This window comes from Papaver somniferum, chromosome 4, assembly GCF_003573695.1.
Source record: "Papaver somniferum cultivar HN1 chromosome 4, ASM357369v1, whole genome shotgun sequence".
Classification (NCBI taxonomy): Eukaryota; Viridiplantae; Streptophyta; class Magnoliopsida; order Ranunculales; family Papaveraceae; genus Papaver; species Papaver somniferum.
In genome coordinates, this window is record NC_039361.1 from 95,446,191 (window position 1) to 95,458,397 (window position 12,207).

Genomic DNA, 12,207 nt, shown 5'->3' on the forward strand with positions numbered 1-12,207 from the left:
TAAACTAAAGTAACAAAACGAATCAAATGGGAGAGTTGGTAACCAGGGTTTAATGTATCCACCACTATTTCTATTCAAATACTGAAATGAAACATAATTCATGAATTATTTATTGTCCGTTCTATTGATTTCATCTATTATATATATTAGAGTCGCAAATATCACTGGGACGCCCTAAGCACGGCACATCAAAAGAGTAAACCAAAGCATGCACCATCAATTGCATTAGCGAGAAATTTATACGAAACTAAATACAGGTTCTCAAATAATACCTGGCTATTCTAAGCATACCCCATCAAAGGATTTAACCCAAACATGAAATATCAAATAAGTAGACAAATATATTTTCGATCCTAACAATTATGCACAAAGGTTATACGAAATCGGTGAAGCAACAACTCATATTATCATTAAATCAATATATATAAAATCATGGAATTATTTATTCAAATCAAAATGGTATATTGCTATATAATCCAATCAATCAAAAATGGCCTAATACCTATGTAGTTTCAACCATAAAAACCTAAACAAATATATTAGAGATTCACCCGCTAATCGAAATGGAATTGGATTAACGAAAGAACGAAAACCCTTATCCGTCTCTCCTTCACGGCTCTGTAGCCACCTCCCTTCTGTTCGTCTCCAACCCCCCCCCCCCCCCCCCCCCCCTTCTTTTCTCCCTGTTGAAAGATATACCTGCTGTTGCGAGAATCTCATTGAATCTAGTAGATTGCCAAGGCCCAGTTCGTCATCAGAAACCCATGTCCAGAACCGGACCCAGCTCCAAATTCAGACTTTGTCAAAATTCCGAATTCCATCATCTTCAGGCCACACTCGGATACGGCAGCTAGTTCTACTTCCGTCTAGCCACCAGCTGCAACTTCTCTGACCAGCTCTCAACTCCAAATTCAGGCCAACAACAACTCCCAGATCGAGCTACAGCAAACCCATCTTCTGTCCATTGGCTACAGCATTACTTCCATTCACCGGCAAAACCAACTCGTCATGCTCAGGCCACTCCTCCGATTCCAAACCCTGACCGTCCATGAAAAGCACCATACTGCACTCGATTCACATCAACCAACAACATACAGTCCATCTATCTTCGAATGCTACCAACTCAGCCAACACACGCATCCTTTTTTCTTCCTCTCTTTGGCAGAACATCGAATCAGGCAACAACAAACCTTGTCTCGCCGCCATCTTAGCCACAGCATCACAACTGCAACCATGTACTACTTTCTTGTTCTCTAACCAACTGTGCAATACCTCCATTTCAGTCGATCCCTTCCATCTCCTACTTCATTGATCGACACTTTCAAAATGCTTACTGCCAAGCTCAAATACCACCACCAACTTGTTGTACAAACTCCAGCGACTGCCATTGCTTACGTCCTCCTTCTTTCGGCTAAAGCACCATCACTGCAGCCATTGATTCCGTTCTTTGCTGATTTATCCATCTCAAGAACTTGTCAAACACCCACTCTAATCATCATTCTCTCTGTCTCGATCTCGCTCGATGATTGATTTCAATTCCACCCGATCTAAATGAAAGAGAACGAATGCTTCCGAGATTACAAAATGTTGGTGCTCAAACTTCGTTTCTCTGATAAGAACGAAATTAGTTTATTACTCATCTTAAAATGTAATGGAAATATATCCACGTCCATCCACTCCTTTGACTCAACAACACCACATCATACCCCTTCAATTGCTCAACTCTTCACGTGCATGACAAACAAAGAAAATCCTTTGCTCCATTAGTAACATTCTGGCTGTGAGTTGGTGAAATAGTGGTAGCCAAATTAATCCTTGCTCCTTGGTGCCTTGAGCAGCATTAGGTGCGTTTTGAGGCGAACACCATCTTGGCTGCCAAATTTGGCCCTTTATTATCCGAATGAATGGATTCCCTTGTAATTCCTGTAAAGGATCTAAAACAGCAGTATTAGCCAAAATATCGAGTCCTACCAATATTAATTTGGGTACAAAATATAGCATTTACGTGCTTATCAGTACGATCCGGGCCTTAAGGCTAGGAAAATGCACATCCATCTGTCCTTGCAGGCATGCTCGTGGAGCACGATGCAGCTAACTTAGATTCCACACCGTTCCAACTCATCCTTGTTCCGTGAAGGGTTTATTAAGAAAACCAAAAACCTTCCTAAAACGGCAAAAGCGGCCTCTTGAGGCCCTAAACGAATGAATTTGGCTAAATTCTGGTGACCACATGGATCTATAGAGCAACATGTCTTGATCTTTGGGTCGTTTCCCATCAAAATGGACTCCTCTTGAGCTAAATTACGACACTCGGGTCCTTAACTTCCAAATAATCCAGTGCGCGTGCTATAACTTGCTCTTTGTAGCTTGATAGGAAGTATGAGCATCCACTTGCTGGCATTCAACTAAGCCTCATCAAGCTTGAACACAATCATCTCTTGCATCGAGGTACCGATCTTAGATGATATGAGGGACCACTCTGCCGCAATCATCTCGCAATTAGATGATATAAGTGATAAAGTGCTGGACCGGCAATGCTGCAACTCATTGCGGCTGCCTACGTATCCTTCCTTACTCTAAAGGGATCAAGCACATACCGTAGTTCATCCACGAACGGACAACAACTCAAACCAACTCATTTGCAAAGGCGTGGCCAAGTAAACGCATAGACCGTTCCGTCATGATGCACAATGATTATGCATCATCGGGTCCGCGGCATGGCATATTGATGCCTAAGCATCAAATGCCTCTTCGAAAGGCTAGCAACGATAAATGATCCTTGGTCATCATTTATACTCTTCCGGCTAAGCTATGAAGCTTACTTGTTATATAGTCCGCATATGCACCTTCAACCAACTACCCCTCCCTATATATGTCTTAATGGAATTTCCACAAGTTAGAAAATGGGAGGAGATTGACATGCTTGCTTCACTGTTCATCGCAATGATTGCGTGTAATGATTGTGCACAATGATTAAGCGTAATGATTGCGCACAATGATTACGCGTAATGATTGCGCAACACACCTTTGGCCATCCCTCTCTGACCTGATGCACAGTGATTGTGCACTACACGTTCTGCCAGCCCTCTCTGGAATGATGCACAATGATTGTGCAATACTCGTTCTGCCAGCCCTCTCTGGCATGATGCAGAATGATTGTGCGCAATGATTGCGCTGCAACGCTCAAGATCACTTACCCCACTGGCCTAATGCATCATAATGATGCAAGATTTGGCTCTTGGCCAAATGCCACACATAATGCATCATTTTGGCGCGGTATTGGCCTTAAGCCAATCTACCTCTTGCCAAACAACGGAAGCTTTGAAAGAAGCTTCATTTCAAGCCATGACGCATCTTTTAGCATGCGCCATGCTAAAAACACATGGTGTTACACTCTTCACCCCTTTAAAGAATTTCGTCCCCGAAATACAAAACCAAAACTATTGTGGACAATCTCTTCGGTTTGGATTTCCTGAGAAAAAGTCCCATACCAGATGCTCAAAAATCATGGGTTTCTTCAAGTTGTCATGAACAACAATTTAGGCCTTCTGAGAAAACATCCCATACTGCCTACTCAGGAATCCAAAAAGAGTCAACAACATTACCAAGATTCTCAATTGTCCAGTGCCAAAAGGATATCTCAACAAGGTATCCTAAATGTGCATCTCATACTACATACTCAGGAGTTCCTAAAGTTCACCAGGTTGAAAGATATCATCGAAATGACAAGGTTTTTGCGCAGTACTGTGTGGAACATCTTCCAGTTTCCCGCCGTCCCTGACGGTCATCCAGGTTACCATTCGTAAGTGGGATGCTAGCCAGGACTGACAACGCACACCCTTGGCCAGTTGCCAACGTGTGGGGATGATCAGTCTCATTGTCTACCCACCGTCCCAGACGGTCTTCCGGATATCCACTCGTAAGTGGGGTGCCACTTAGGCTAGGAAAAATCACAACACTCAAACAAGCTCACTCCATTCACAAAGTAACCGGCATAGCAGTTACAAACTCCTTTTCTCGCAAAAGTTGGCCTACTCTCCAACTTTAGTTTCCATTAAGGAAAATACTCGCCAATGGGTCCACTCCGAACAAGTCCCTAGAGTTTTCTCGGAACTTGCTCTGATACCAACTGTGACGGACCGGAAAATTACGCGTTTGGCGCGTTGCCCCGCAGGCCGTAACTCCCCTGGTACGCCATGATGAAGCTACGATCCGAGCCTTAAGGCTAGGCAAATGCACATCCATACGCCCTTGAAGGCATGCTCGTGGAGCATGATGTAGATAACTTAGCTTCCACACCGTTCCAACTCACCCTTGTTCCGCGAAGGGTTTATTAAGAAAACCAAAAACCTTCCTAAAACGGCAAAAACGGTCTTTTGAGGCCCTAAACGAATGAATTTGGCTAAATTCTGGTGACCATGTACATGTCTTGATCTTTGGGCCGTTTCCCATAAAAATGGACTCCTCTTGAACTAAATTACGATACTCGGGTCCTTAACTTCCAAATAATCCAGCGCGCGTGCTATAACTTGCTCTATGTAGCTTGATAGGAAGTATGGGCATCCACTTGCTGGCATTCAACTAAGCCTCATCAAGCTTGACAGCTTGACCACAATCATCTCTTGCATCGAGCTACCGATCTTAGATGATATGAGGGGCTAATCTTCCGCAATCATCTCGCAATTAGATGATATGAGCGACAAAGTGCTGGACCGGCAATGATGCAACTCATTGCGGCTGCCTACGTACCCTTCCCTACTCTAAAGGAATCAAGCACAGACCGTAGTTCATCCACGAACGGACAACAACTCAAACAAACTCATTTGCAAGGCCGTGGCCAAGAAAACGCATAGGCTGTTCCGTCATGATGCACAATGATTATGCATCATCGGGTCTGCGACATGGCATAGTGATGCCTAAGCATCAAATGTTCTCTTCGAAAGGCTACACAACTATAAATGAGCCTTGGGCATCATTTATACTCTTCCGGCTAAGGTATGAAGCTTACTTGTTACATAGTGCTCATATGCACCTTCAACCAACTACCCTTCCCTATATATATGTCTTGATGTAATTTCTACAAGTTAGAAAAGGGGAGGAGATTGACATGCTTGCTTCACTGTTCATCGCAATGACTGCGTGTAATGATTGCGCAAAATTATTGAGCGTAATGATTGCGCAACACACCTTTGGCCATCCCTCTCTGTCCTGATGCACAATGATTGTGCACTACACGTTCTGCCATCCCTCTCTGGCATGATGCACAATGATTGTGCAATACTCGTTCTGCCAGCCCTCTCTGGCATGATGCATAATGATTGTGCGCGATGATTGCGCACAATGATTGCGCTGCAACCCTCAAGGCCACCTACCCAGCTGGCCTAATGCATCATAATGATGCAAGATTTAACTCTTGGCCAAATGCCACATATAATGTGCCATTTTGGCGCGGTATTGGCCTTAAGCCAATCTACCTCTTGCCAAACAACGAAAGCTTTGAAAGAAGCTTCATCTCAGGCCATGGCGCATCTTTTAGCATGCGCCATGCTAAAAACACAGGGTGTTAGATTTTGTGTGGATTATAGGAAGCTCAACAACATTACTATTAAAGACAAATTTCTTATATCCATTATTGATGAGTTATTAGATGATCTTAAAGGTGCAGTTATTTTGACAAAGACTGATATTAGAGTTGGATATTTTCAAATCAGAGTCCATGATTTGGACATTTTCAAAACTGCATTTAGGATACATCAAGGTCATTATGAATTCAAAGTCATGCCTTTTGGGCTTACCAATGCCCCTACCATTTTCCAAGCACTCATGAATGAAATCTTTCAACCATATCTCAGAAAATTTGTTTTGGTGTTCTTTGATGATATCCTCATTTACAGTTCTAGTATGTCTGAGCATTTGGAACATCTCAGGTTGGTTTTTTCTCTCCTCAGATAAAACCAACTATTTGCAAAGCAGTATAAATGTTGTTTTGGTCAACATTCTTTAGAATATTTAGGGCATATAATTACAGCTGAAGGAGCGCCTGCAGATCCTAACAAGATTTCTTGTATGCAACAATGGCCAACTCCTACAACTATTAAAGAACTCAGAGGATTTCTTGGTCTTATTGGATATTATAGGAAGTTTGTAAGAGGATATGGTGCCATTGGTAAACCATTAACTGATTTACTTAAGAAGAATTCATTCATATGGAGTCAAGAAGCTACTACTGCATTCAATAAACTCAAGGAAACAATGACTCAAACCCCAATATTAGCTCTACCAGATTTCACTAAACCATTTGTGGTTGAGAGTGATGCCAGTGATGCTTGCATTGGAGCTGTTCTACTTCAAGACAATAAACCAATTGCTTATTATAGCAAACCATTGGGCCCAAGAGCTCAGGAATTGTCCAACTATGAGAAGGAGTTTTTAGCAATTGTAATGGCAGCGCAAAGATGGAGGTATTATCTGCAGGATAAGAAATTTATCATCAAGACTGATCATCAAAGCATTTAGTACTTCCTCAATCAGAAGATTACCACCACTCTACAACAAAAATGGCTCATTAAACTGTTTGGCTTTGATTATGAAATCCAGTACAAGAAGGGCTCTGACAATGTGGTGGCTGATGCTCTCTCCAGAATTCCATCTCCTTATTCACAATGAAATTCTCTATCACTCTCTACCCTAGCATGGATGCAGGAGGTGTTACTCAGCTATGAAAATGATTCTAATGCTCAACAGCTCACTTCACAATTACTGCTCCAGTCAAACTCCACTCCTCCTTTTACACTTGCTGAAGGTATCTTGAGATGTAAAACCAGAATCTATCTTGGTTCTGGTCATGATACCAGAACAAAGGTTTTGGATTCTTTATATGCCTCCACTGTGGGTGGCCATTCTGGCATCCAGGCTACTTATGTGAGACCCAAACACCATTTCTATTGGCCAGGAATGAAGAAGTATATCCTACTTTTTGTGTCTCACTGTGATATATGTCAGAGAAATAAGAGTGATTCCACCACTCATGCTGGTCTTCTCCAACCTCTCCATGTTCCAGATCACTCTTGGCAGCACGTTTCTATGGATTTTATTGAAGGACTACCTATCAGTGATAGGAAGAGTGTGATTTTGGTCATTGTGGATAGACTCACCAAGTATGCACACTTCATTGCTCTACAACATCCTTATACAGCTGCATCTGTGGCCAAGGCGTTTATTAATCAGGTATTCAAACTTCATGGCTTACCATCTTCAATTGTATCTGATAGAGATAAGGTGTTTACAAGCAATTTTTGGCAAGACTTATTCAAGGCTCTAGGCACTAGCTTGAACTTAAGAACAACTTATCACCCACAAACAGATGGCCAAACTGAAAGGGTCAATGCTTGCTTGGAAAACTATTTAAGATGCATCACTGGTCACAAACCTAGTCAATGGATTGCTCTTGCTGAATGGTGGTATAATACCAATTTCCGTAGAGGCTTAAGAATGTCCCCTTTTCAAGCTCTCTATGGCTATGTACCACCTCACATGGCATTTCCTACTTCTGCCACCACATCTGTAGCAGCTGTTGAAACTTATCTTAAAGAAAGAGCTGCCATGCTGGACCTACTTAAGGAGTCACTCCACAAAGATCAAAAGAGGATGAAGTTGTATGCAGACACCACTAGAGTACAAAGATCCTTCAATGTGGGTGATCTGGTGTACCTTAAACTGCAACCTTACAGGAAGGCATCTATTGCAGTTAGAAGAAATTTTAAGCTTTCTACAAGATACTATGGACCATTTCCTATACTGTAGAAAATTGGCCCAGTAGCTTACAAGTTGGAGTTACCTTCTCATTCACGCATACACCTAGTATTCCATGTCTCTCAACTGAAGAAACACATTGGTACTCAGCTCATTCCTTCTCCTACTCTGCCAGTGGTAAATCTTCATGGTGATATCATTATGGTTCCTGAAAGAGTGTTGCAGCAGAAGACTGTGCTGATTGGCAGCAAATTGATACGCCAGGTCCTAATCCAGTGAACCAATTCATCACCAGATAATGCTACTTGGAAGGCCATCAAAAATATCAGAACAAACTATCCAAGATTCATCCTTGAGGACATGGATGCTTCTCAGGGGGAGGAAATGTTGCATACGTAAGCTGTAACGGCTAGATTTAGGCTGCCCTTATCTATCTGTCGAGTGCCTTAATACAATCAGTCATATCCATTTGATTCTCGTCACGTGTCGTCCATCCATTGTGCCTATCTAGGGTTATCGATTGGTTAAATATTGTAAGAGAAACTCTTATCTGTTTATGATGAGAAATAAATGAACTTAGTGGCTGCGCTGTTTACAACCAGATTTGGTCCAAATTTTTGATTTGGGAGCTACTAATTTCAATTTATCTATCATTTCTTCCATTTCTGTTGTTAATTTGTTGTAACTATACAACAATGAGTCTCTGTCTGCTCGTTAATTATACGATATGAGAGGATGTCATGTCATTGTTACATTGGTAGATTGGGCCTGTCTGCCTGAACTGGTCTGATAGTTTCTCTGGATTCTACATAGCTTATGTTCATGTTGTTTCGGGTTTCTAGTCTATACATAGTGGCTTCAAACCGATGTCGTATATGTTCACAATTTCAGTTCCGCAACAGTATCCTCGCTGGTGAACTAACTTTGGTTGGGGAATGATTCAGAAGTTGATTATAACCAACCTATATTGTCTAGATAGTTGTACACACTGAATCAGGTTGCTAAGTTTGAACTAGAGAGGATAAAATTATAAAATGTGAGGTGTTGAGAATATTTGAGAGCCTAGCAACGACAAATACGTTCTGGATAATGGAGAATAAACTTACATATTCGGGGTTTTGGGTGATTGCAAAAACGCCAAAAAACTAATAGATTTTATTTTCTAAATGCAAGTAACAAGTTTTGTGTAGGAAAACTTACTGAAGAACTAGATGTTCTAACTAAGGTGGACTGCAGACAGCCAAATACTTCGATGTTATCTTTTTTTTTATCAGACATCTCAATCAAAGAGATATGAAAGATAAAATTGATGGCACCGCCTACGGATAGCAAGTAAACAAACTAAATCAATCTCTCAATTAGGATCCTAATACGTAAAAGAGGAAGGTCAGAAAAGAGTGAGAGAAAGAGTATGGACCGTGCTTGAGCGGATAGATGTATTGAGCTTGAAGAAACCCTTTCAATCAATCAATCAATCAATTAGGCCTTGTTCAGCTTCATCAGACGAATTCTCAGGCCGCAAAAACACGAAATTCGCTTTCCTACGGAAAACCTGTTTTTTTTCTAGTGTTTTTCTTCTTCACCGTTTTTCACCTGGTTTTCCCTATCGCCATGAGCGGCTAATCTGCCGTTCATAGGCTCTGATGATAGGAAAACACTTAAATATATAGATTTCTGCTTAATGGGGTCATATTAGATTAGGGTCAGGTTTAATTTTTAATTGAAAGCTTATTAGTGGTGGTGGCAGTCGAGAAAATCTCAATTTTTTGCAAAATCTACACGGTTGCGGTTGATTATCAATCTCCCTTTTCAGGTAATGATTATGATTATCCCTTCTCAGTCTGATTTCACGTTATAATCTCCCCTCTGTTCTGCCGGATTTAGAGAAATCTTTTTCAATTTTTAACTCTCAATTGACATTTGTTTCAATTCCTGAGTTCTTCCATTATACCTGTTTGATTTTGATTATTAACCTAATTTCTACCCAATTGCTGTTAGATTAGGCTCTGTGAATTCATCATATCTAATTTATCAGTGATGCAATTTTTTAATCTTTCCCAAACCCTAATTTCCACTATATAATCGCCTTATCAAGATGTATTCAAAAACCTTGTTATGCTATCCTCTCTCTGATTATCTTACAAACTTCTCCCCTTTACCTCAAATTTTCTTCATAACCCTTGAAGTAGCTTCCCAGCTGAGTTTCAGTATCACCATGCAAGCTGTTTGGCATGGTGATGTTTTCAACTTAACAAACATGTTACAAGCCTCTTTGAATCTGAGTAATGGTAGGAAGTTTGCTTTAGAAGACATAATTCCCCCAAGGTTCATGAATAATGAAAAATTTGGACAAGTTGCTTGTTAGGAGTCTTTGCTGAACCAGTTGAAAGAAACAGCTGGGATGTCAGAAATGCTCTCTTATTTCAGTGGAAGATTCAAGGAGGACTTTCTGTCAAGTCTCTTAGTGAAATGATGTTTCTGGTTAGATTTGAGAGAGATGAGGAAATGCATAGTCTTAGCAGTGGCTACAAGAGTAGTCTACGGTGATCTATTCTGCATCAAGAAATCAGATAAGACAGCGAGAGTGGTAAATTGGATTCCAACTGAAGAAAAATTCTTCATTAAAGTTCACAATCTAACCCAAGAACAGGTGTCCAGTGAGAACTTAATAAGATACATTTCATGCATGGGAGAAATTCTTTATTTCTCTTATCCTGTGAGAAAAGAAAATGGGAGCTACTCTATAACTATTAGAGCTAGCATTAGATTCAGGCAGAGAATTATTTTCAGTGTGTATCCTAAAAATGAGATGGGATACAACAATGAAGTCACATTCCAATTCCATCATTTCCCAAATAACTATTGTGATTTCTACAAGGTGATTGGTCATAAACTGGATAACTGTGAACATTTTGTAGCTTACCAGCAACAGATTGAAGAGAAACAAGCTGAAGCAGATGTTGTTATGGCTGCTATGCAGAACATTGTTGAACATCAAATGTAACAAGAGAATTTACAGCAGCCAGCACAGCAGGTCATGCAGAATGACATGATGGGTTTTGATGAAGACAGTTTAGTAGACTCTGAGGAAAAGCAAGCTGCTTCTGAGATCACTTGTTCTGAATATCTAAAGAAGTTTGAAGTAGATCATGCTAGCCAAGGAAGTACTGGTGATACTCATCAACAAAATGAGAGTACTATACCTCATGTTATTGGTACTTCTAATACAAATGCAACTACTCTTCCTTCTGGTGGCTGTGATAACAAAGATTCATACATGTGGAAGGTGGTACACAAAAGAGATAGACCTGGTCAATCTTTGAACATGGAAGCTGGTTTTTGGGGTAATAATTGGTCTTCACAGAAGCCAATCAACTTGGATTTGGATTATACCAGAAACTGGCAACTAATGCAGTCATATTTCTACTGGGATGTACCTCTACCAGCTTCTAAGAAATTGAAGATCACTGAAATCGAGATGAACTGTCATCCACTTGAACAAGTTCATGAGCTTCCAAAAGACATCCATGTTATTGAAGAGCAAGACAAGACCAATATTACACGATCTCATCCTCATCAGTGGTTTAGTGGCGAAGGTTCTTCTGCCACTCAAGCAAATGTAGACCCTAAGGCTAAGGGTAAAGGGATAGCCAAATTTGGTTGAAGCCTATATGACTTCTCATGAATCAGCAGAAATCTATATGACTCAAAGTGCAGACCTAATATCAGAGTCTATGACCCTTTTTTTGGTTGTTTTTGCTTAAATCTGCTATCTTGTTGTTTTTAGTCTTTTTTCTGCTGTTCTTATTTGTTTCTTATCTATAACTTTTTTTGTTGTAGCTCTGTAACTAGTAGTTTTTGCTTTCTTAGTCTGTGTAAATCTTTTTCCAGTTCTTACTGTATTGTAACTTCCCTTCTTAGTGTTATTTTGTTATCCTATTTCTCTTCTGTGCCTTTTTTAATTTCCATTGCTTTAGTGCTTTTCTCCCTAATTAAGCCTATTATGTTAAGGATATGGTTAAATTTTAATTTATGCTTCCTATGCTTTCATTTTTCTTTAATTCCCTTCCTTTAATTCCTTAATTCTCTTCATTTACTTCTTCGTAATTTTAGAAATTTCCTTATATTTTGTTAAACCGAAATCTTTTGTTGTTCCCTGATATCTCTGTTAGAGATTGTTCTCCTCTTGCAACTCTCATACCTTTCGCTTCTTTCCTTCTCGCTCGATCTCTTGCGTTTCTCCTAACAAATTTTTAGCTAATCTCCTGGACATTATGAAAATTCTGTCATGGAACGTCCAGGGTATAGGCACCCCCATCACTAAGGATCGTCTCAATTATCTTTGCCAATTCTATAACCCTGACATTGTTTTCCTAGCGGAGACAAAATCGCCATTGTCTCAAATGGATTTTTTTTTAAAAATCCAAGTTTCATGACTGGTTTATTATTCCTTCC